At 35.5% G+C, this 27,825-nt stretch overlaps 1 pseudogene; it reads left to right on the top strand.

Moving 5' to 3' along the window:
• The first annotated feature begins 34 nt into the window (after positions 1-34).
• On the top strand, positions 35-27,636 carry LOC130013132 (MAM and LDL-receptor class A domain-containing protein 2-like; annotated as a pseudogene).
• Positions 27,637-27,825: the final 189 nt, after the last annotated feature.

Below are 27,825 nucleotides of genomic sequence, written 5' to 3'. Positions count from 1 at the left end.
CATAGCTTTCCGTGCTTATAAGCCTTATCAGATGATGATCGAGGGGGTTAGGGGAACAGGTTATACCGGAGATATTGCCATTGATGATGTGGAATTGAAAGATGGCTACTGTCCAAGTGCAGGAACCTGTAACTTTGAAGATGATGTGTGTGGATATGTGAATATTCAATCTGGAGATCAGTTTGATTGGTTAAGAGACTATGGTGGAACACCATCTGTGAGCACAGGACCCAAAGTTGATCACACCACATCATCCTCTAAGGGTTATTATATGTACATAGAAACATCTACCCTTGGCCGGAAACAAGGAGACAAAGCCTGGCTAGAGAGTGAACATATTCAGGCATCATCTTTAGGTCTCTGTTTATCATTCTTTTATCACATGTATGGTGCTGGAGTAGGTTCACTCAATGTGTACACAAAATCAGGAACAGACAACTCTAGCTTGATATGGTCTGTGTCTGGAAACCAAGGCAATGTTTGGCAAAAAGCTGTTGCAAGAATTATTTCTTCAACCAATTTTATCGTTATATTTGAAGGTGTACATGGAGGCAATTTTACTGGAGATATTGCTATTGATGACATAGTGCTTGGTCGTTATGGTTGTTATGGTATAACTACACCCATGCCCACAACTGTAGAGGCCACGATCCCAGTCACCTTCCCACCATCAAGCTTTGATTGTGACTTTGAAGTTGGTTTTTGTGGTTGGTCACAGGATAAGACAGACAAGTTTGACTGGACAAGACATGCCGGAGCAACTTCTTCTGGTAATACTGGACCTGTGACAGATCACACCATTGGCAATGACAAAGGATTTTACATTTACACTGAGGTTTCCTCCAAGACTCCAAACAGCACAGCAAGATTGATCAGTCCATCTTACCCCATGGACTCAAAAGGAATTTGTTTAAAATTTTGGTTCTACATGTATGGGGCTAAAATTAATAAGCTGAGTATTATAGTAAAGAGCTATTCAAATGAAAGTGAAGTCTGGTCAAGAAGTGGAAATTTTGGACCACTGTGGAAGTATTCACAAGTACACATTGTGACCACTGCTGGACCAATGAATGTGGTTTTACAAGGTTTATCTGGACAGAACTATTTAGGGGATATAGCTGTTGATGACGTTTCAATGAATCAAGGAGACTGCCCTTCAGCTCCAACATGTGATTTTGAAGATGGTAACTGTGGTTATACCCAAGATGTGGATGATCAATTTGATTGGAAATTACAGGCAGGTATAACACCCAGTACTAGCACAGGACCAAGGGTTGACCACTCTTTTAAAACAACTTATGGCCATTACCTATTCATTGAATCCTCTCGACCAAGGCGACTTGGTAATAAAGCTAGAATAACATCACCACTAAATGAAGCTACATCTGGTTCTTGCTTGCAGTTTGCTTATAATATGTATGGTCAAACTGTAGGATCACTGAATGTATATATGAGGTATGGAGCTAACTTAGGAAAACCAATATGGACAAGTTATGGAAACCAAGGAAATGAATGGCATAATGCACAAGTTCCAATAACATCCAATAACAAGTACCAAATTACTTTTGAAGGGGTTGTTGGAAGAGGATATACAGGAGACATTGCTATTGATGACCTGGATATACTTCCCAGAATATGTGAACCTATGGGTAACTGTGACTTTGAATTTGGTCTATGTGAGTGGGAAAATGTTCAAACTGGAGATAACTTTGACTGGAACAGAATAAAAGGAACTACATTGTCTCCAGGAACTGGTCCACCTAAAGATCATACCCTTGGAACCAAATATGGAGTCTATTTAAATATGGAATCTTCGGCTCCGCAGAAAGCTGGTGATAAAGCCTGGTTTGTTTCCCCACCATTTAACAATGGAACAGTCAAATGTATGAATTTTTGGTACCTCATGTCTGGCAAAACTATGGGCTCACTGAATATTTACTTATCACCATTTAGTGGACAAATGAAAAAAATATGGAGCAAATCTAATGATCAAGGAACTCTTTGGAAGAATGATTTAGTAACACTGAACTACACTCAGGGTGATTACACAATCATCATTGAAGGTGTTGTTGGAAATGGCTATTTGAGTGACATAGGTTTAGATGATATCACTATGATGGATGGTGATTGTGGCTCTATTCCACCAGACAGACAGTTCACTTGTCCAGAAGGAATCACCATATATGGAAAGGAGGTGTGCGATTTCACAGCAAATTGTGCCAATGGTTTGGAGGAGATCAACTGTGGATATAACTGTACCTTTGACAATGGTACTTGCAAGTGGACTAATAACAAAGGGGGACCTTTCAGCTGGGTAAAATATCGAGGAGCAACACCTGACTCGAACACAGGCCCTTCAATTGATCATACTACCTTATCAGCTGTAGGCTACTACATGTATGTTGATGCAAGTAATGGAACAAGATATAGCACTGCTGTTTACAAGAGTCCAGTTTTTACAATTGCGTCATCTTCCTGCGTGATGACCTTTTGGTACAGTATGTATGGAAAGTATATAGGAAAACTTCAAGTTTACAGATATGAAGGCAGTCTTCAAACTGTTTTATGGACTACTGCATCTGACCATGGAGACAGATGGGTCCAAGCTGTAATACCGATTGGTAGAATGTCATCAGATTTCTCTATAGGTATTGCTGCAAGTCGATCTTTCAGTGTCTTGGGAGACATTGCCATAGATGACATCCAATTTGAAAATTGTGCAATGCCGAAAAAGGGTTCAGGAATTTGTCCAAATGGTCAGTACAAGTGTGACAACATGGTTTGCATTGATTCCAGTCGAACATGTGACTTTGTTGATGACTGTGGTGACCAATCTGATGAAAAAGACTTAGTATGTAACTCATACAAGAGATGCAATTTTGAAAGAAGTTTATGTGATTGGAATCAAGATATCAATGATGATGATAACTGGAGAAGAATAAGTGGCAGTACACGAACAAAGATGACTGGTCCAAGCTTTGATCACACTACCAACACATTAGCTGGGCATTACATTTACTTAGAAAGTTCAAACCCTAGAAGGAAGGGTGATAGTGTTAGACTCTTCAGTGCCTCCCTTCAAGCTGACCCAATTAAGAAATGTTCCATGAGGTTTTTCTATATGATGTATGGAAAGGGTATTGGCTCTTTATTTATCTATAAGAGAACTTCAGTATCAGGACCTTTGTCTATTTTATGGAAAAGAACAGGTGAAATAGGCAGCTACTGGGTAATGCAGGTTATTGATATAGCAGAAACTCAGCCATTCCAGATTTTAATTGAAGGAACAGTTGGAAATTCTTATTTAGGTGATATAGCAATAGATGACATCTCTTTTACACCTGGTTGCACCGCTTATACTGGTATATTACCAACAGGAATTCCCCAAATTGTCACAGGTCCAACTAATACATGTGGTTCTGGAAAATGGACATGCATGGATGGAAGCTGTATTCCGCAGACAGGATTATGTAATTTTGTTCAACAATGTCATGACGGATCAGATGAGATGAATTGTGGACCATGTGATTTTGAGAAGTCTATCTGTGGATGGCATGATATCAGTGTTGGTATATATAAATGGGAACGTCATAATGGTAGCACACCTTCGGCCGTTTCTGGTCCTATAAATGATCACACTCTTGGAAATAAGGCTGTCGGTAATTATATATTTGTAGATTCTACTAAAGGATCTCAGTTTGGAAGAGCTGTAATACAATCTGCAATATTTGGCCAAACTCGTGCCAGTTGTGAAGTTCACTTCTGGTTCCAAAAATCAGGAACACAAAGAGGGGTCATGCAACTTTTCTTAGTTCCTCCAGGAATTAGAGCGGATGATCTGGATAAGACAATATTGCTTTGGACAAAACTTGGTGATCTTGGCAAGCAGTGGGTAGAGACAACAGTTGGAATTGGGGCTCGTCCTGCAGGATACAGTCTCTCATTCCAATCCTTACAGATGCAAAAATCTGGCGATATGGCTATTGACGATATAACGTTTAATAATTGTGACATACAGAACAGTTCTTGTACCCCAAACCAGTTTCAATGCTTGTCTGGTTCTTGTGTAGACATGGCTTTCCTCTGTGATTATAGTAACGACTGTGGTGATTGGTCAGATGAGAGGGCTTGCGCCAAGTATGTAGAAAGATGTAATTTCGAACAGGACAACTGTAATTGGGAGCAGGAAAAAACAGATAATTTTGATTGGACTCGAAAGCAAGGTCGCACAACAAGTATTGGCACAGGACCAAGCTTAGATCACACTTATGGAAACCAAACTGGCACCTATCTGTACATTGAAACCTCAAGACCACGAAAACCAAATGAAACTGCATCACTTATGAGTGTTGTGTTTGATAAAACTACAACTGGTTCCTGCCAGATGAGATTCTTTTACCATATGTTCGGCATACAAGTCAATAGCCTTAACATCTATATGATATCAGTAGTGGTGGGACCAAAATATCTTGTGTGGGGCAAACAGAAATCTGTAGCTAATGAGTGGAGAAGAGGTACAGTGACATTGTCAAGTCCAGTTCCATTTCGCCTAATGATAGAAGGAGTAACTGGCACAGGCTTCAATGGAGATATAGGAATTGATGATATATCATTTACACCTGATTGTTCTTTGGCAAGGGGAGTAACCCTTCCACCGGCCATCACCACACCAGGACCATGTGGTATTGGTAAATCTCAGTGTGTGTCTGATAGCTCATGCATCCCATCTACAGCTGTATGTGACTTCAAACAAGATTGTCCAGATCTATCTGACGAAGTCAACTGCCCAAAAACCTGCAGCTTTGATACAGACTTATGTTCATGGCACAATCCCCTAAAACCTGCTGATTTCAATTGGACATTGGGATCCTCAACAAATGCCATTCCGTTAACAGACCATACATCAAATACCCAATCTGGAAAATATGCTATTGTGCAATCAGTGAATGGTACATATGGACAAACAGTGCAGTTAATCAGCCCTTTGTATTTCAGAGCAGGCACAAATTGCCAGTTTTCCTTCTGGTACGCAAGAAATGGTTCTGGTTTTAGTGCTGTTAGTCTTATATTGTCCAGTGGTGGATCTGAAAAAGTACTATGGAATCTTAACAGATATATGACAAAATCAAATACATGGTATAATGCTACAGTGACTTTGCCCTCTTGTTCATCTGAATTTAGATTGATCTTCACTGCTAATGTCTTCACATCTGTCAATTCATACATGGCCATTGATGATGTTGCATTTACCAACTGTGGTCTGCCAGACATCACACCATCCTGTGGGAACAATCAGTTAAGGTGCGGTTCAGGACATTGTATTGACAAACAATTCCAGTGTGATTTCCAAACCGACTGTTGTGATGGTACAGACGAAGACAGCAAGATTTGCCAAGATTTTAACATGTGTGACTTTGAAAAAGATCTGTGTGGCTGGAAACAAGATGCCAAAGATAATTTTAACTGGACAAGACACAGTGGGAAAACATCATCCTTTCTAACTGGACCTCAAGATGATCACACACCTGATACACCTTCAGGCTACTACCTGTACATTGAATCTTCTAGACCACAGAAACCTAATGACACAGCTCGACTAACTTTTGATCTGCCTGCTTCGGATCAAGAATGTTCTCTTCATTTTTGGTATCACATGTACGGAGTTCATGTAGGAAGTTTGAATGTTTTGAGAAGAAGTATTGAAATCCCTGAAAAATCCTTGTTGTCGTTGACATCAGACCAAGGAAATGTTTGGATACGGCAAACTGTTGTATTAACTAGCCCAGCACCATTCCAAGTAATCATTGAAGGAATTGTTGGAGTAGGATATAGAGGAGATATAGCCATAGATGATGTGAGCTTTACACCTGGATGTGGAGTAGGGGGTATACCTGCCCACATGACTTCCCCAAAACCAACTTTTCCACCATGTCCATCAGACCAGTTCCAGTGTATATCAGATGGACAGTGTGTCAAGATAACAAATGTTTGTGATTATAACAAAGATTGTAAAGATGGATCTGATGAATCATCCTGTCCATCAACCTGTGATTTTGAACAAGATGCATGTGATTGGCAGTATACAGATCAGAAATTTAATTGGCAGAGAGGAACAGGGGCTACTACAAGTGTAAGCATGGCTCCCAGTATTGATGCAACTATGGGAAATTCTAACGGTCATTTCATGTACATCAACGATCAGACTGCTGGACAACCAAATCGTATGAAAGCTGTTTTGACAAGTGCTAACTTTGTTACAGCAAAGGCAGATTGTAAAGTAAGATTTGCCTATTACATGCATGGTCAGATTATTCAATTACTCTCTCTTACTATATTAGAAGACAAATACTCAACTATGCTATGGTATGCCCGTGGTGATCAAGGCAGTGATTGGAACTATGTAACAGTGGGAATAGGAAGAAGGCCAACAACTTTTTCCCTGGCTTTTAATTTTTTCTCTTCCCTAAGATATAGTGGTGCAGTAGCTATCGATGATATCAAATTTATGGATTGTGCCATGCCCCCTAAAAATGGACAATGTAGGCAAGGGCAGTTTCCATGTAAGAATGGAGCTTGTGTTGATAAAGATAGAACATGTGATTTGGTAGATGATTGTGGTGATGAAAGTGATGAAATGGATGATGATTGTGTTAACAGCATCCAGTATGATTTTGAAGCCAATATTGGTAATTTGAAGCAGGGGGTCAATGGTGTTGATGATGATTTTGACTGGATTCAGTGGGCGGGAAAAACGCCAACTACTTTTAGTGGCCCAGACAGAGATCACACCACAGGATTAGCTAAAGGACATTACATGTACATGGAATCATCAGCTCCCAGAAAATACAACCAAAAAGCCTGGTTAATCACAAACCCAATGCAGATCATGAGTGGAAAAACATGTAATTTAAGACTTTTCTATTACATGTATGGAAAGCATGTCAATACATTAGCAGTATACTACAGACTTTACAACTCAGGACCACCAACAAAGCAGCTGTGGTCTCTTAGCACAAGCCAGGGTGCTTATTGGCAGAGAGCTGTGATACCTCTGAACATGACCACACCCTTCCAAATAATCTTTGAAGCCCGTGTTGGAGATAGTTACCAAGGTGATATTGCTATTGATGATATTTCATTTACTTCTGAATGTACATATGGAGGAGTACTGCCTACCCCACCACCCTATTTGACTTCCTCCATGGGACCTTCTGCATCTACTGCACCTCATAAATGTGATCTGACCTACCAGATTAATTGTATCAGCGACGGTATGTGTATAGATAAAAACCAACAGTGTGATTTTATGGATGATTGTAATGATGGATCTGATGAAGCTCATTGTGGTGAGTAGGGAGAAAAGGAATTTTTTTATTCGTTGTGCCAATTAACGTATATTTGTAGGCAGATTATATACAGGCAAAATGACTGGTCAATTAAAGATTCCTAGAAATTCAATTGGACCTGTTACTAAATTCTCCCATAGAATTAAATACTTTGTCTTAAAGGACAATAACTTTTGGTCTTCGAAGGAATTATTAGTGAGCAGAAATTGTTATCACTCGTCACTTCAGTCATTTATAATATTATATAGAAGGATAACTCATGTTTTCCTTTTATCACTCCCGTTACTTGAAATCTTCATTACGCATCTATCGTAGCAATGATCTCTGTGTTAAAATTACATTTGTAACATGTTTAACCAGTTCTGCCAGATATGTGATAACTAGAAGAATGCCCGGCTTCGCTCGGGGGTCATAACCCCGAAACCTGAAGTGGTAGACTAACGCCACCTGGCCTATGTTACTCCCCGGTCCGAGCAACCCTATACCCCAAATTTCAGACTCGGGGCAGACCTAGTGTAGCCGCCAACCGAGAACAGACAGACAAATGACAGTCACAAATATTAGTATAGATAGATGACTGACACCAATATTGTCCTTTAAACAGACCAGAACGTTAACTATTCATTTTATTGTCGTAAATAACATTATCAGAATTCTCATTTCAACTCTGTTCTATTCACAGCAAAAGCCAATTGTAATTTTGAATCAAACAATGCTTGTGGTTGGAAAATTCCTAATTTAGCTTTAACCGGACCAGATGAAAAATATGTGTGGCGGGTGGCTGTAGCCAGTAGTGTTACAGCGGGAGATTACGTACCAAGTACAGATCATACTTTTAAACAACCATCTGGTCATTACATCTGGGTTGACAGCTCACCAGGTTGGTGTATTTTGCTGCTTGTAAAATATCATTACTTCCCTAGTTAACAAGTGGTTGCCATGCATGATAAGCCCACATTTTGCAAGAGATGGACAAAGAATAAGCTAGAAAAAAAAACTGGTGATTTTTTGTACAATCAAGGGCGATAATCCAGGATGTTACGGTCCGACATGTGACAATATCAAAAGGAACCAAGATCTTTGGGATTTTAAGTTTCATCAAAATTAGATAAAAATTGTGACCTCTAGAGGATCGACAATCTAAAATCGTGATTTTTCGTACAATCAGGGGCCATAATCCAGGAAGTTACGATCCAATATGCACGGGTATTGAAAGGAACCAAGATCTTTTGGATATAAACATTTATTTTAAGTTTCATCAAAATCGGGTCAAAATTGTGACCTCTGCAGGATTGCTGATAATCACCGGTCTACAAGCTAAAAACGAGTGGCAACTTTGTCAGGCATTTTTGGACCAATTTTCATGAAATTCAAACTCAACCGTCATTATGGTGTAGCAATTTTTTAAATCAGATAAAATTTGTGACCTCTAAAGGGTCCACAAGCTAAAAACATGATTTTTCATACAATCAGGGGCCATAATCCATTAAGTTACATGTACGTTCTGATATGGAGTTTAATATATGTTATAGTGTGTTAAATGAAGTTTCATTTTCAACCTCTTTCAAAATTTTACCCCCTATCCCACATGGCCAAAATTGAAGGAGAAAATGGGTAAATTTTGTACATTTTCAGTGTGCAATGAATTTCGAGGCTGAATATTCTGAAGAAAAGTATAAATCCCATCGACTCCAAATTTTTTGTAAATTGATAACAGACCAACTTACATTAAATATACCAATTTTGGAGGTTATGTATACCGTAGTGACTTTGCCATGGGCTGTGGAGATCTGGGAAAAAAAAGCGATTAGTTCATTTGTTCCACAAATTTCCACCTGGGGGCGTGAAAATGAATTGCACGTTGGAGGTGATGCTAAATTCGTAATCTACACCAAAAGTTGTCTTAGATTACAAAGATAGAGAGTTCTTCACCATTAGAAATGAAATGGTGTTTAACGTTCTACTGTTCTGCTCCTATACTGGGCTAATGAAGACAGGCATACGCCATACAGTGTTCTATGAGGGAAATTTTGCCCGGGCAGCAGCACTATCGCCTGCTCTTATATCGAATTCCAACTGCCAAGGGATCTTTTATGTGCATTCCAATGTATACACAGGAACTCGGTTTTCCGTCTCATCCAAAGGACTAGACAGCTGTCCTTGTCAGGCCCTCCGTCCTGCATCACTGACAAGGGGGAACCACGCCGGAAAATCTGGATGAACTTTTTCGTCCAATGCAGGGATCGAACACCCGACCTCCAGGCTAGCGAGCCAGCGTCTTACCCACTTAGCCACGTGATCCCCCCTTCTCCATTAGAAATGAGAGTTTAAAGCACCCGAAAACCTGAAAAAAACTACTGAATTTATGAACCGTTTCAGCAACCTAATTTCAAATGGCGTTTTTGACCCAGAGAGGTAAAATTTCGGATTTATTACTTTAAGGCCATATACTATAAGATATATTTTTTTTATAATTTTGGGGGGTGGTGGAGTGGGGGGATGTGTCTGTAACCCAGGTATCATTTAATCTTGTGTATTTAGCACTAATTTCTTTCACATTACTATAATAAGAAATCTTTGTTTAAGAATTCGTAAAAATCATTTAAAATCACCGAAACAAAATCATCTAATTTGTACTTGTGTCCAGTTTTTAGCTTGTGGACCCTATAGAGGTCATAATTTTTATCCGATTTAAAAAAACATATTATTATATGACCGTTACACCATAAGGATGGCTGAGTTCGAATTTCGTGAAAATTGGCCCAAAATTGACAGACAAAATGGCCGCTGTCGTTTTCAAATAGCGTAAAAGTATGGTATATCAAGGTTGTGGTCACTATCCGATTTTGTTGAAACTTGAAATGTAAGTTTATAACCCAAAAATCTTGGTTCCTTTCGATATTTGCGCATATCGGACCGTAACTTCCTGAATTATGGCCCCTGATTGTACGAAAAATCACGTTTTTAGCTTGTGGACCCTATAGAGGTTATAATTTTTATCCGATTTAAAAAAACGTTTTATTATATCACCGTTACACCCTAAGGACAACTGAGTTCGAATTTATCAAGTATATCAAGGTTGTGGACCCTATAGAGGTCACAATTTTTATCCGATTTTGTTGAAACTTGAAATGTAAGTTTATAACCCAAAGATCTCGGTTCCTTTCGATATTCACGCATATCGAATTGTAATTTCCTGAATTATGGCCCTTGATTGTAGGAAAAATCACTTTCTTGTTAGCTTGTTCTCTATCCATCTCTCGAAAATGTGGGCGTATCCTGCCTGGCAGCCGCTGGTTCTAATCTATAAGAAAATTTACATCACAGGTCTTCAACTAGGTGCTTTAATTTCATTTCATCACAAAAATTAATTAAATGGTTGATTTTATTTTTGTATGTGAAAAACATTTGAAAGATAAAAAAAAGACAAATCTGTAATTAAACTATTCATACATACACAAGATAGTTTTCTAAAAATTATGTTACAAAGGAAAAAAGGAGTTTAAATTAATTTTTCTGTGTCCGTTTAGGTTCTTACAGAGATATTACTGAGTTAAAGACACCAACTATTGGTAAGACAGGACCACAATGTAAACTTGACTTCTGGTATTTTATGAATGGAATATCTGTTGGATCCCTAGAAGTTATATCTAAGTTCGGAGACCAGCAATTGACTCTATGGACAACAACTGGAAACCAGGGTGCCACTTGGCAGCATGCCGTTATTCTTATTGGTTCTAGAAGTTTCTTCCAGGTAATTCTTTGATTATTATTAAGGGGATCATTGATGATTTAATATTTCTATAATTATTCATCACTTGGGCTGATTTGAAGCCAGGTAAATGCTGATCACTTAATTGTGTGTGCGTGTATAAATCTAAATTTTATAAAATTGTACTAATGTATGCTTGTATTTTCTATTACAGATTAGTATATTAAGTAAACGCGGTAGAACATACAGAGGAGATATAGCTATAGATGATTTAATATTTGCTGATTGTTCACCACCTGTACTGGTAGCTGGAGGATGTTCTGCTTCACAGTTTTCATGTAATAATGGTTATTGTGTTCCTCCAGCAGAAATCTGTGATTATGCTGATGATTGTGGAGATAATACTGATGAAACTGTAAATATCATTTTATTAATTAGATATTAATGAAATTATCTCTGTCCAATTCCACTTGCACTTAAATAACAGCAATATTTTTGAGGGGACATAATTAATGACTAAAAACAGAATCAAAGAACATTTCAATGAAACTTTTTTTTAGACATATCATGACTATAAGATTTTTTGAGTTTCACAGTTGAATTAAAGAAATTTAAATGGAATTCCTACCATATTCTTTTTTACTTTGACAAACCAAACTGCACTGGAGCCCATTGACAGATTCTAAGAGTCCTTTGAATTGAACATATGAACCAGTTAAACTACATTAGCCCCAAAATAATGCCTGTTCATGTTGGCTCTGATACAATTTTAAACTTAAATCGATGATATTCTTCTAACTTGTAGACGGAGCAGTGTGATCTGACATACAAAGGAAGATGTAACTTTGAAAATCTGCTGTGTTCCTATTGGTCACAACTGATAAATGATGATTTTGATTGGTTGCTATCTAATGGAGGCACAAGAACACCCGGAACTGGACCAAGAAATGACCACACAACTCTCAGTAATAGAGGTACTTAATAAATTTCTAATAATAATAGATTGATGCAGGACTTTTATACTTAATGGGTGTTGATTCCTGCACAATTCTGAACTTGAGAATTAGAACTCAGTTGTTAACAAACGAAAAAGCTGTATCTTAAAATATTTATGCTTATATTTTCGTGAACAAAGACACTGTTTTACATCCAATTCCCTGTAATTTTGACAAATTGGATATTAAGCTTAACTCCTGAGACAAATGTAATTCGTTGAAGCAATAGAACTAGGAAAAGGGTGCTTATATTGAATATTATAATGAATATTACTGCGAATATTGTATAATTACTGCTATTTCCTATTTATTAATAAGAACTATTTTATCTTTTGTAGGAAATTATCTGTATATTGAATCATCATACCCACAAAAATATAATCAAGTAGCTAAACTTGGTTCTCAAGTTATAAAAGGAACGTCTAAAGATTGTACGGTACGTTATTCATTATGTTTAAGATCTCAGTCCATTTTACTAGCATACACTTAGAGATGAAAATGATGTTATTTCATTTATCACAGGTTTATTCAACATCCAAGGTCCCACCAGGATTGATAATAAAGATTATAGTGGTACCTGACAAAATGTCATCAGACATAGGTATTTTGGTTGCCACAGAGCAGCTGATATATAGAGTGATCTCCCCTGGGCTTAGTAGCATGAGAACAGAGCTTTCTCCAGTTTTTATACAATTTTTCAAAGCTACTAATTCTACCTGGTTTCAGTTGTGATAGACTTTTTTCAAACGTGAAAAGCACAATAGAAACTGAAATAATGTATTTTTTGTGCTCTACAAATTTAGAATCATTATTATTAATATAGGAAACATTTTTTACACCCACATTTTCATGTGGACATATTATGCTGTCACCTCCATCTGTCCGTCCACAATTTGTTTGTGGACAATCTACAGGTCACAATTTTTATCCGATTTTGACGAAACTTGAGATATAGGTCTATCTCCCAAAGATCTTGGTTTCTTTTAATATTGGCATGTATCAGACCATGGCCCCTGATTGTACAAAAAACTGCCGGACAAAATAACCGGTCCTCATACGCTAATAGTGTATAAATATGGTATATCAAGGTTGTGGTCCCTCTAGAGGCCACAATTTTCATCCAATTTTGATGAAACTTTAAATTTATATTTATATCTCAAAGATCTGGGTTCCTTTTGATAAGCGCACATATCCGAACTTAACTTCCTTGATTTTGACCCCTGATTGTACGAAAAATCGCATTTTTATCTTGTGGACCGGCTAGAATTACACATCAGTGATGGTAGAGTTCGAATTTCGTTAAAATCTGACCGAAATTGCCAGGCAAATAGTGTAAAAGTATCTAATACCAAGGTTGTGGGTTGCTAAGTGGGTAAGATGCTGGCTCGCTAGTCTGGAGGTTGCGTGTTAGATCCCTGCATTGGCCGAGAAAGTTCATCAGGATTTTCCGACATGGTTTCCCCTTGTCAGTGGTGCAGGGTGGTGGGCCTGACAAGGTCAGCTGTCTAATCATTTGGATGGAACGAAAAAACGAGGTCATGTGTATACATTGGCGTGCATGTAAAAGATCCCTTGGCAGTTGGAATTTGATATAAGTGTAGACTTTAGTGCCACTGCCCGGGCAAAATTTCCCTCATAGCACACTGTATGGTATATGCCCATCTGCATTAGCCCAGTATAGGAGAAGAACAGTCGGACGTCAAATCCCATTTCATTTCCGGGAAGGTGAGGGGGATGGCCGAATGGTTAGCACGTGCACACTGTATCATAAGGTCTGCCATTGAGTCAACCGACGAGGTTTCGATTCCCTGGCTGTACATGACAAGGAGTAGGGTCGTCTGTCTAATCTCATGGGTTTTCGCTGGGTTCTCTGGTTTTCTCCTACTGCTAAAGACCCCTACACACAAGCGAATTATTGATAAAAAATTGAACCATGTATTAGTCCTGAAATGACCTAGTTCAAGTTGAGCGGACGTTAAAACCCATTTCTCTCCCTCTTCATTTGATTTCCAAGGTTGTGAACCCTCTAGAGTTCACAATTTTCATCTGATTTTGATAAAACTTAAAATATGTTTATATCCCGAAGATCTAGGTTCCTGTAGATATTTATACATATCGAACTGTAACTTCCTGGATTATGGCCTCTGATTGTACAAAAAAATCGTTTCTTTTTTTTGAGCTTGTTCTCTGTCCATCTCTTGCAAAATGTTGGCATATTTTGCATGGCATCCGGTTGTTTTAAATAATATTAATCATATTTATAGCTGAGATTATGGTATCATATGTATGGTATTGATATTGCTGATTTAACCATATACAAACAATACGACTATGGTGGCAACACTAAAGTTCAGCTGGTTAAGATTTCTGGTAACCAAGGTGATATTTGGAACAAGAGAGCTATACAGTTATCTAATGCTGACAAAGATGACAGAGACTTTATGGTGAGTTAAAGACACAGTAATTCAGACTAAAATGAAATTATACTTTGCATGTATATATGTTCTTGTTGAAGATATGTTATGTATGTACCTTTATTCAATATATTTATGTAAATACTGGAATGGGTCAATGTAAGCTAGTTCCTCAAAAAAAAAAACTTTAAGACTACTCAATACAAAAAGCACATTAGCCCCAAAATTAACGATTTTTGGATGGATTTTTCTTTTAGAGATTTAACTTTCATTATATTGTAGTCTACAAGGGCTCTAAAATCCTAGTACACAAATAAAATTTAATAATAAATTTTCTACATTACTATAGGTTGTAATCCAAGCTAGAGTAGGTAAAAGATATCATGCCGATATTGCCATTGATGATCTATCTTTGACACCCTCATGTGAGGATGGAGGTAAGTAGTGCCTACTATTGCTTGCTAAAGTTATGAATAGATGTGTGCACTTTGTATATATATTTTTACTTAATTCTGAAAAATGGAACTGTACATAGTTCCTGTTTCATTAGCAACAAGTAAACATAGTTATATCTATAACAAAAAATATCAGGACCCTCTAATGATTTATAATGGCAATTTATCTAAAATTTGTAATTAAAGGTACATTACCTGGTCAGCCAACAGCTCCCGTTATAACACAAGCCATGTGTGATGATGATACATTAAAATGTGCTAACGGAAATTGTTACGCCTCTTATCAACAATGTGACTTCCACAATAATTGTGGTGATTTGACTGATGAAAATACTTGTGGTGAGTCAGCATGGTATATTTCACATAGCTTTTTTATTTCAGAACTTTCTGATGTCTCTTACTAGACTTCTTATCGTGACCCCAGTCGGTCTAACCATCGACCACAAGTTCCTGTGAACGACCTACATTGTTTATTACTTGATCTTTTCAAAATTTATGCATGATGTTTACGTTACTATTAGTGAGATGAAGAAGCCTGGACAAAGAATTTTCGATTAAATCAATTTCAGTATCCCAAGCTCTTAATCCATTCTAGCCAGAATCGGGAATAACTATCTCCAATAAGCTTCCTTTTTTTTATAATCTGTCCAGTAATATACCCAAATAATTACGTATCTTAATTTATTTGACAGAAACTCAAAGCAGATTAATCGTGTTACAAAATTTCATGATGTTTAAAGTTTAAAAATTGTTTATGTTCTTTATAAAATGGAATTTTAAATTACTTTGATAGCTAGATCACTCGAGGAATTTCATGAATTATCAGTTCTTGTTTGTTTGTCATATCTACAGGTACATCTTGTAATTTTGATAGTGGTTTATGTGGATGGAAGAATAATGGTAGAGATTCACTGGATTGGCAGTCAAAATCTGGACCATTGTCACTAACATCATTGAAATCTGATCATACTACTGGTACAGCTCAAGGTACATAGTTTGTTTTTTTCTTTTTTGTCTGGATGATTCCGATTTGGTGTCAAAATGGTTTAAAGCATGGTTTAAGGACTGTCATTGAGTCAAGTGGTGTGGTTTCTATTTCCCGCTTGTACATGACAAAGAAGTAGGGTCGCTTGTTCAGCCTCGTTGGTTTTTCTCTGGGTCCTCAGGATTCCTCTCAGAGCTAACGACCCCTACACACAAGTTAATTATGGAAATGAAATTGAACCATATGTTAGTCCCGAAATGACTTAGTTTTTGCCAATCGGATGTTAAACTCGATTCTCTCTCTCCCTTTTTTTGTATAGCAATTGAAAGTAGATTATCCATTCTGCTAACAATTGTAATGACGTAAGCAAACTAGGTATAAATGTATCGACAGAATCAATCAGATTGTGTTTCAATTTTTTAATTTTATTTGCCATAAATCAGAATTAGATGCTCTCAGCCCCATGATAAGTATTTGTCCAAGCAAACAGAAGTGCCAACTGAATATGAAACTATCTTGATCGATCACCATAGCAGAAACATTTGATTTGTCACGATTCTGCCCATGACAGTCAGTTTTCAAGACTGACAGAACTGTGACAGGACTCAATTCCATATTACTGAATCGTAATTCTGTCAGTTCAAAACATCCCAGACTGACAATCTAGAACCCATGTGGATTTGATTCTGAGCTGATGCTTGGACGATCATGCATTTTTAATGTTAGTATATCTTTAAAGGATTTAATCATAAGACTCTAAATACATTTTCGTAATTTCAAATATAAAATTCTGAAATAATAACAAAACATTCTACAAATAATTTCAAAAAAGTGATAAAATTTTTGTCTTTTGTTTATTTTAAAGGAAAATATGTCTATCTTAATAAAAATCGTGGTCCAAGAAAATCTGGAAACTTTGGTATATTAGAAAGCTCTGAATATCAAGTCAGTGGAACAGCGTGTACTCTGTCATTCTGGTATCATATCCACGGTAACAATGTTGGTTCCTTGTCGGTCTTGGTAAAAACAGAAGTGGATGGAATCATTACAAGATGGACTAAGTCTGGTGACCAGGGTGACAAATGGAATTCAGCCAATGTAAAAATAGGAAGCAAGAGTAATTTTAAGGTGATGTTTAAAGGTGTAATGGGTTCAGGATACATTGGTGATATTGCTATTGATGATGTCCAGTTTAAAGATTGTGAATTCAGTAAGATTTTTATATTTTTATTTGAACAGCTACTGGTAGAGTTTAGTATTTATGGATAACTGAACAGAATAGACTGATCCCCATTAAAAAGTTTGCATGAATAACAATTAAATTGTTGGGATTAATGCTTCAGGTCATCTTTTAGATAAATGACCCTCACTAATTACTAAATCATGTGCGAAAACTACTGCTGGGTATTACCACTACAGTCAGGTGGTACAATAAGATTCGTGTCATGATTCATAACAAGGTCAATATTTACCAAGAAAACAACCGGATAAGTGAATAATTGATATTTTTAGTCCTGCCCATCTCAAAGACATAAGACTGTTTTATATATCACGATATTGATGTGGATCAAAATAAGGAACAAAATAATTTAAGATTTAAGAGTGTTTGTGTACCTATCGATAACGTGTGACGTGGATAATTAAGAGTAACAGGTTTTACTTACTGAAGCAACAAAAATACATAAAAAAGAATCGTGAAATTTTGATTCATTTGTCTCATGATCCAATATGCGAATCATGAGAAGATGAATTGCGATACACCGATTCAACGATGTATCTTGCCAGTACTAGAGAAAACACACACAAATAGAATCATTATCTGTTGTAGAGTCAGTAGAAAGAAAAAGCTTATCTAATTTTTCACAAATTATTCCAGGCCTGTAATAAACTTAAATTGATTATTTAACAAGAAAACAAAAACCAAAATACCAACGCCAGATAATCTCCTGCTTGGAGATTTCTGCATAGGTTATATTTAACACTGGCTAGTTTTGACAGTAGAAATTGAATGTTGACAATTCATCCCATCTTTATAAATACTTAACAGAATTGAACAATATTACACTGATTATACTTTTCGGGATTTACCTTACACAGTATTCTAGTTAAAAAAACATTTAATGATGATCAGAGGCATTAAAGGAGAGATTGTGTAATCAATATTAAATTAATGATATTTTGACTATTTCAAGAATACATTCAAGTGTATATATATATATATATCTGTATTATATAGCAATCTTAATTCTTTTTTGTTTTCAGGTTCAAAGACAGCCTCATGTACAGACAGAGAATATATGTGTGCTAATAAACTACAATGTGTGCCATTGAAATATAAATGTGACGGTAATAAAGATTGTGATGATAACTCAGATGAACAACAGTGTGGTGAGTTTTTGGGTTTTGGGGGGGGGGGGGTTTAACAAATAGTCCTCTTTAAAATCTAGATCATGGCAGTAATAGACTGGTAGGAGTTTTAAGGGCTTGAAGAATATTCCAAAGAATATATAACGTAGGTTGAAATATATACCTTCAACTCTCTGTCAAATATAATGGATTTATGGGACTAAAAACATGAAATTTAGTGTGACACCTCTTTAGCTTTAATATATGTAGTTGAAATTTGAAATTGTATAGAAAGCTTTGGTGTAACTAAGTTTTGAATTTGATAATATGTTCACTGTGTTTCAGTGGCTGTAAAGGGTGATTGTCATTTTGATCAATCTAATTGGTTAACAAATTGTCTGTGGAAACAGACCACAAGAGATGATGGTGATTGGCTGCTTGCATCCAAATCAAAGAATCAAGGAACAGGCCCACCAAGTGATCACAGTGCTGCAGTAAATGGTATTTATCTCATACTTTCTACAAAAAACAAATTAAGACACAGTTAATATATAACCTTCTCCATTTAAAAAGAGAAGATCAATAATGAATATAAGATTACATCATGTGTCCTGTTTTTTTTAGAATGAAATGTTTTCATTAAACATACATTATGCAAGAGCTTAATCTGCCTATTTCAGGTCTTTCTTTAGGCCTGAAATGTTATCTAAATTTATAATTAGACATTAATTAACCTATCCAGGCCATAATCAACTGTAGATGGCAGCGGTAGCCTGCGATCTTTAGTGGATTGTAAGCCGATTTACTGCATAACTTTCCTTCTCGATTAAACGATTAAATGGATAATCGAGACTATGCTGTTTATCGTACTGACTTTAGTAATGATGACCGAGGCTTATGGGAATTTCAGTCGCTTAGTTCTCGGTTCATAGTGGATCAATTTGAATGAAATTTTCACCAAATTGCCTTTACACTATCTAGTTTTTAACTATTATAGTGAGAACTGCCAACTCATTACCGAATCTCTCATAATGTATCTTTAAATATTTCCTTTTTTGGTTAAATTGTGTCATTGTTGTGTCGTGAAGTTAATACCCTGCATTTTATATGACAGTTAACATATCTTTTAGCTGGATTGGAAAACTAGCCACCAGTTTTTAAAATATGAAAATAGTAAAAGTTCATCCTAAATAAAGGATGAAAGAAATTGTGTAATGCATCAGACAAATTCTTGTGAATTATATATAAATTTGATTATGTTATTTATGTTTTTTCAGGTCAATATATTTATATGGATAGTAATATACAGGAAGATGGTGATTTAATCAGTATAGCATCTCCACCATTCATAGCCAGTATTGGTGTCTGCTACGTTAGATTCTTTTATTATATGTCTGGATCACAGCATATCGGACCACTCAGGGTAACACATTTTTGTTTAGTTTATAAATTTCATATGGTTTGGTTATAACATCACAGAATACATTATTTCTAGACATTTTGCTTTTGAAGAACTTTTTTATCAATAGGAGTTAAACAAGTTATTATCTCCCTTTGACACATAGCAGGGATGCTTGATTGATCGTTCCAGAATTTTGTCTGACCCAAAAATAGTGAAAATGGGAATTTCGGGTTAGAATGTATGCCCCAACTGCCTGAGAAAATATCTGACAGCTGAAACATAATTCGTTTTGTTTAATTATGTCACAATTCTACTCACACCACCTCTGCGTTCAGAACTGACAGAACTGTGACAGGACTAAATTCTGTGTCTCATGATTGCAATTCCTTCAACTAAGAATGTTCCGGACTGACAATCAAGCATCCTCGGCATGTCTTTGAGGCTTTACACCTGGACAAGTTAATTTAATTACAGTAGTATACAGCGCAACTCCAGATGTTTCTAACCCTCTTCCATCAATTATGGTACTCTAATAACTACAGGAATGTGTAATAGATTGACAAAATATCGTAAAAATGAAATTGATTGATGGCTAGTAAAATGATATTTATAATTATGCAGTAAATACTGATGATTAGCATGTATTAATGGATGTTATAATGATTTTTATAATTATAGGTTTATACAGTAAATACAGATGATCAGCGTGTATTAATGTGGTCTATGTCTGGTAATAAAGGTGATCAATGGCAATATGCTAATATACCTGTTGGTAATTCTAAGAATTATTCTGTGGTATTTGAAGCTGAACATGGTGATGGTAAACAGAATGATATAGCTATTGATGATGTTACATTTACACAAGCCTGTACAACTGGAGGTAAATATACAGCACCAATCAATCTCTTTAGTCAATTTACTCCCAATAGACTGTTTAAAGTAATAGTAATATTTAAAAATATAAATGAAATGAAATGAAATGAAATGGGGTTTAACGTCCTACTGTTTTGCTCCGAACTGGGCTAATGAAGACGGGCATACGCCATACAGTGTGCTATGAGGGAAATTTTGCCCAGACAGCGGCACTACGGCCTACTCTTATATCGAATTCCAACTTTCAAGGGATCTTTTACGTGCACGCCAATGAGTACACGGGACCTCGGTTTTTCGTCACATCCGAACGACTAGACAGCTGTCCTTGTCAGCCCCTCCGTCCTGCATCACTGACAAGGGAGAACCACGCCGGAAAATTGGGATGAACTTTCTCGGCCAATGCAGGGATCGAACACCCAACCCCCAGGCTAGCAAGCCAGCACCTTACCCACTTAGCCACTTTAAAAATATAACATTACAGTGTGATAATTACACTTTAACAGTAGTGGTGGTCCATGGTAACATGTATTTCACCAGAAATAGTGCATAGAAAAATACGGATGTTTTATTTTATTCCAGTTGATTACCCCAATTTACAAAGAAAACCAGATTAATATTTTCTTTATATGTTACTATTATAAATATATTTCAGTTCTGCCTAATGCCAGTAGTCCAATTATGTGTGATTTTAAACACTTCTATTGTTATCCCTCACGTCAGTGTATACCTACTTCCTGGATATGTGATGGTGTCACAGACTGTCCAGATGGAACAGATGAACCTAATGAATGCAGTGGTATGTTTCTATATCTGTTCATTGGATTTAATTTAAAGCAGAATAAAATATAATTTAATGAGTAAAATGTAAAGAATATAACAATTTTAAATTGCCACATCAGTAAAATGAAACTATATTCACATATATCTTTAGAGTTACATTAAGTTTTAAGTGATATTTTTAATTTATTTTTAGGTGGAACTGCTGTAACAGCTGGTGAGTACAAGTTCCATATATTTATCATAATTATATTTTATGATGATACTTAACCAGAGGAACCAGAATCTCTAGAGACGAAAATAATTATTACATATTACTTATTACCAGCATTACCACTTACCATATTATAGAGCTAATATTTAATAGTGGCGTGATTCCCCCTTGTCAGTGATGCAGGGCGGAGGGCCTGACAAGGACAGCTGTCTAGTCCTTCGGATGAGATGAAAAACTGAGGTCCTGTGTATACATTTGGAATGCACGTAAAAGATCCCTTGGCAGTTGGAATTCGATATAAGAGTAGGAGATAGTGCTGCTGTCTGGGCAAAATTTCCCTCATAGCACACTGTATGGCGTATGCCTATCTTCATTAGCCCAGTATAGGAGCAGAACAGTAGGACGTTAAACCCCATTTCATTTCATTTCATTTAATAGTGGTATATCATGTATATTTTTATATTACAGGTATAAAAACATTAACACCTACAAGCCCTTCGGTGGTAACAGCTAGCAGTAATACATGTGGTTATGGGAAATATACCTGTGCTGATCGTGTTTGTATATCAGCTGCTTTCCTCTGTGATGGTGTCAAGGATTGCTCTAATGGTGAAGATGAAAGTATCTGTGGTAAGATAACCAATTCAATATTAACCCATTAACTTTACCCATTAACATTTGACTGCTAGGGCTCCTTAGAACACCCGTCAAATGCACAGCTGTCACTCCCACACAAACTAGTAAATGGTCCTATAATATAGAAAGCTATTCACATATCTCGGACAGTTTAAGGTGGTCTAAGGAATATAAGTTTTGGGATATACAGGTTTGAAATTAATCACTTTTCATCAAGGGTTAATTCTTCATTTCTCAGCGGTTATCTAACTATATGCACTTTGTATATTAAATGCATTGAAATATCTTACTTTTTGCACCAACTGGGCTAGTAACCACAGGCATATGCCATTCATGGGTGAACATTAACTTGCTGTTTTTTTTTATGCAATTCAAAGAACTGGATGCTTTTCCTGGACGACCTCTGTGCTTACATCTCTGACAAGAGGAATCCAGGCTAGAAAATCCTGAAAAAATTTCTCTGCCAACACTGCAATCAAACCTAGGAACTTCGGTTAGTGATCACCATACTCATGGAGCTACCACGTATATTAATTGAGTTATTCTTTAATTAATTTGTTTGACATATATATTATATTGTATATAACAGGTACAGCATGTCAACCAGGTTTCTTTAAATGTGCCTACAGTCAACAGTGTATCTCTAAGACCACTCTGTGTGATGGTAATTTAGATTGTACTAGTGACAGAAACGATAATATTGGTCAAGATGAAGCTTTCTGTACAACAGGTAATAGACAAATACAGACTTTTTTAGATTCTTAAAATCTATATATTAATCCTAAACTGTGTTAAGACCATCTGAAGAATGCATTACTTTCTTTTGGTTATTACACGGCCATCTTTATTCTTAATCAATGCCTGTAACATAATTCCATGAAAATAGAGCTGAAAATGGTATCTAACCTGTTCTGTTTTTTTTCCCTTTAATCTTGTAAATTACTTTCTAAGAAAAACCTTTCAGTCCATATGTTGGTTAGATTGAAATAAGGAAATTGGTTATTAGACTTCAAGCACATTTAGGTTTTAAATGGTGACAATACTTTCCGAAAATCTAGCCCCATTAAAACCAGCCATCAACATATAGTCTCGGACACCCAGAACCTCCTAGTCTTTAATGTACCGAGGGTATACAAAATTTTACTGGATAATCAACCACATAACAAAAATCTTCCCAGTTACAAATGGGCAATGGAACTTTATATGCTCTCTGAGTAAAAAGTGTATATTTTGAACATGATAAGTTAAAAGACTAGATAATCTAGCCAATGAATTAGATATTCTCAAATGTTTAAACACATCCAGACTACTATTCGTAGACTATTTGTCTGAATGATAGAGACTATTAGAAATATTCTGATTTGATGTTTGAGAAACAGAATATTTATTTTAACTATATTTTAGGTTGTTCGATGTCCCCATGTCAACATGATAGTATATGTAGTCAAGAAACCGCAGGTAGATTTACCTGCAAGTAAGTACAGTTAATTACTTTTATTCAATGACAACTATTGAAGAAGTCATACCATGTCCCCATACCATTAATTTAATATGGTTTATGACAATTTCTACTCTCTTTATTAGATGAGTCTTTTTGCCACAACTGCAGGACCCCTACCAAGCAACTTCTTACATCCCGACTTTTCAGTTTTCCTTGTATATAATAGGTCTTGCATGGTCATACAAAACAGGTTATGTAATGTTTGGCACATGATAAAAATTTCAGGTTTGAAGAGTGCCAGATATGGGTTGTACAGATCAGGGAGATGATGTCAAAACACACCATGGTATCACTATTGTTGTTGATGACAAGGGCAGCTGTAGTTACTGGATGTGAATATTAAGGACTAAACATATTCAAACTGTAATGATTTACTGACATCAAATCTGAATTATAATTTTGACTATTTATGTTATAGGTGTAAAAATGATGGTAAAAATTTTGGTAATAGATGTCAGTTTACAGTTTCATCACCAACAGTTGCAGCACAATCAGGTTCTGATGACAGTAGCAGTAAGTATTCTAGAATACCTCTCGTCATTTAAATTAGTAAACCAAAGACATCTATGAAATTTCAACAATTTTCGCTAATTACTTCTAGATTTATGGCCCTTGTTTCATTCTATGAACGTCCCAGCTACAAAAGTTATCATCTGATCTGTATGAAATTTGTATGCATTATTTAGATTAGTAAACCAGTGAAGCCTTTCGAATTTCAATAATTTCCGCTAAGTGCTGCGACAGTTTTGGCCCTTGTTTCACTTTATAGAACCTTGTGAATGCTCCAGTGACAAAAGTTATCATCCGATTGTTGGAAATTGATATCAGTGTCTTGTAAATGCCCCCATTACAAACAAAAGAATAAATATGAGACAACCCTTGTCAACTGCTCAGATTATTTAGCTGCTGTGGGCGTATGTGTCATTGCCTGGCAACCTATATTAATTTGTGGAAGCAGAGTATATGTATATTTTAATTTTTTGCAGAGAAAGTATCAATAGGCGTGGGTATAACTATACCTCTATTACTCATAGCTATATTAGTTGGTGTTATATACTATCTACGTTACAAGAGAAACTGGTAAGTCCAAATAGCTAACAATTATTTTAGGATAAGATACTTGAAATTCTTATTTGACGTGTATATACTATGATGTTCTTAGTTCTCTATTAACTAGATGGACTTGTTCATTCGATTTTGAGGAAGACCTTTGTGTAAAAAAATATATTTTTCTGTCACAGATATACTTATCTCAATTTGAAAGTTTATGCATCACAATATTCTGAAATTGTTTCATGGTTTTTATTCGTTGAGTCATCAAATTTTAATTTTCACAAGTTTTGTATGGTAGTTATTGGTGATGTGTCATGAGAACTACTGATGGACCTTTTCAACCTCAGAGTAGGAAGAATCTTATGTCGTGAAGCAAAGCTGATCCAATTAAACAATAAATAGCAGAAAAATATGATTGAATTGTTTTATGTCTTCAAGAAGAAGTATTTTATTGAAGTTATGAACAAACAACTTGTGTTGAGTCTGATATACTGGTAATTACATAATTATTTCCCTGTTTCAGGCAATTCCGATTATTTAAGAAACAGGAAAGTGTTGGTTTAGAGAATCCAGTTTATGACTATGGCTCCCATGATGTAAGTAGCTATTTCTAGTCTGAAACAATTATCTTTGTATAGTTATCAACATCTCCATATAACAAGGATATTTTCGGTTCAAACCGGATTTAAAATGAGAGGGTCAAGATTGAAGTTGAGGATCTATGGTAAATTTCCAGATTATTGTTCAAATAGTACCCGACAACTGGAGTATACTAAATCTTGTAAACTTTAGAATTTCAAGCAGCAATTGAAGCATATTTACTGTGTATGATTCCATCACAATTTATTCACACCACATATGTTATTAGGATTTACAGAACTGTGACCGAATCTGATTCTGTGCCACTCTATTGTAATTTTGTCAATTCTGTTAGTTCTGAAACCACAATCAAACATTCCTCATGTTAGTTAAGTGTGATTTAAAGGTCAAGAGCAAGACACCAAGTAATATATTGTAGCGTCACAAGGGCATTAACCCAAGTGTTTGCATGTATCAATAAATTACACAATGTCTTTCTTGAAATCTTTTAACAATTTAAAAATACAGATCATACACATGAATTTCTACAAAATCATCCTCCGACCTTTGATTGTCAAAGTGGCTGTACCTGTATTTGAAATTATCGTACCTGTATTTGAAATTATCGTACATCATCATCAAAAGATGACGTCACGTCTGGTACCGAGTTCACAAAGCATTTTCAGACTTAAGTTAGGAATTTACTCAACTTACAATCACGGTTTATGAGATATATCTTTGATCCAGAAACACAGAAATTTGCACATAGTTTCTTATTGATGTATTTGATACATTAAAACAACAAAAGTTTTATAAATGCCTATGTTGTAGTTAAAATAAGGCGAACAATTTTGAGTAAATTATTAACTTAAGTCTGAGGATGTTTTGTAAACTTGGGGCCTGTATTTTAATTTAAACATATTGTGTCCGTGCCGTATGGTTACATGAACTATAGCTACTACTTTAAAATATTCTCCATGGACGTATGGTTACATGAACTATAGGCTACTACTTTAAAATATTCTCCATGGACAACAGTGTGTATATAAATCTTTAAAAGAACAATTTCATGAAGAATATGTAAAGATATCTACATATAAGTTCTTTTGTCAATATTTAATTTACGTGTAGAATGTACTTGGTGAAACAAGACACAGTATATAGTTTGTGTGAAAGAAAAATAAGTCTTTAAATCATTCCCATGTCCTTAAACAGGATGTGATTCTCTAGTCTTTATGAAGCCAATGAGAATCCTTGTTGAACATATTCAGTAATTGTATTTCATAGAATCAACAAATAATAACCTGCCTTTTATTAAGTGTTATAAAAATTCAATTATGACTGAACCAAGCTTTTTATGAAAAGTTTAGTAGATAAAGGGAATTGATCAATTGCTATACCTACTTTTTCAACTTACCCTCATGGATCTCTCCTGTCTCACAAAAGAAGTTTCTGTTTCATTTCAATTCTTTATACAATCTGAATATTTTTTATTATTTATTTATTTTGCTTTATACATTTTGCAAATATTTCCTTATCATTTATTCATTTTTTACTTTATACATTATGCATATTTTTTATTATTTATTTTTTCTTTATACATTATGAATAATTTTTATTTTGCCTTATTATACCTGATTTTCCTTATTGTTTATTTATTTTTTCTATATTTATTTATACATTAGGCAAATATTTCCATATTATTTATTTATTTTTCCTTCCTGATTAATTCTTTATACATTATCCATATATTTCCATATTATTTTTCTTATTAGTTCCAAATGGACGACATGAATCAACTTGAGGCACCCTCATTTACTGATCAAGATAATGTAAGTAAAATAAATTTTAATTAAAATTCTATACATTATGATAACATGGAACATGCTCGAAGGCTGCTAATCATGATCAAATTTCTTGTTACGGGGACTCCTAGAAAAGTGTATGGATATATGGTAGACAATGGGAGAGTATATAATATATTGGCAGTAATAAATACAAGTTTCTTAAGAGTGGGACCAAAGACTATTCCATCATAATCTGAGAACATTGTTGTCTTTTTTTTCAACCAAACTAAAATAAAAGTTCTAAGAATTAAATTTCTTTGACTTTGTAAATCATTACAATGTTCTATATTTATTGGAGACATTTTTTTAACATATTTTAAATCACTATCATGTTCTATATTTATTGGTAAAATTTATTTAAAATTTCAGTTGAACATTGATAGTGGAACATCCATAGAAAACCCACTATATGCTGATTGATTTAAACGGAAATAATAATTGAAACCCGACTTAGAAGAATGGATATTATTTTTTGTTATTTTTATAATTGTTAAATATGTTATGTGATGTAAAAATTATATCTAATAAAAATATATATTAAAAGTAATAGTTTGTATCATGATGTGGACCACCGGTCTATATTGTCGTCATACCTCCTTCCACGTCAACACCCAACAGGCCAGATTTCTTGTCAGATGTTTCACAATTAATTTGCTGTAAATGTTCGGCATCCTTTATTTGAGCATAAGG

Source organism: Patella vulgata, chromosome 6 (genome assembly GCF_932274485.2).
Source record: "Patella vulgata chromosome 6, xgPatVulg1.2, whole genome shotgun sequence".
Lineage (NCBI taxonomy): Eukaryota > Metazoa > Mollusca > Gastropoda > Patellidae > Patella > Patella vulgata.
The sequence above is the reverse complement of the archived record's forward strand: the minus strand, read 5'-3'. Positions and strand labels throughout refer to the sequence as shown.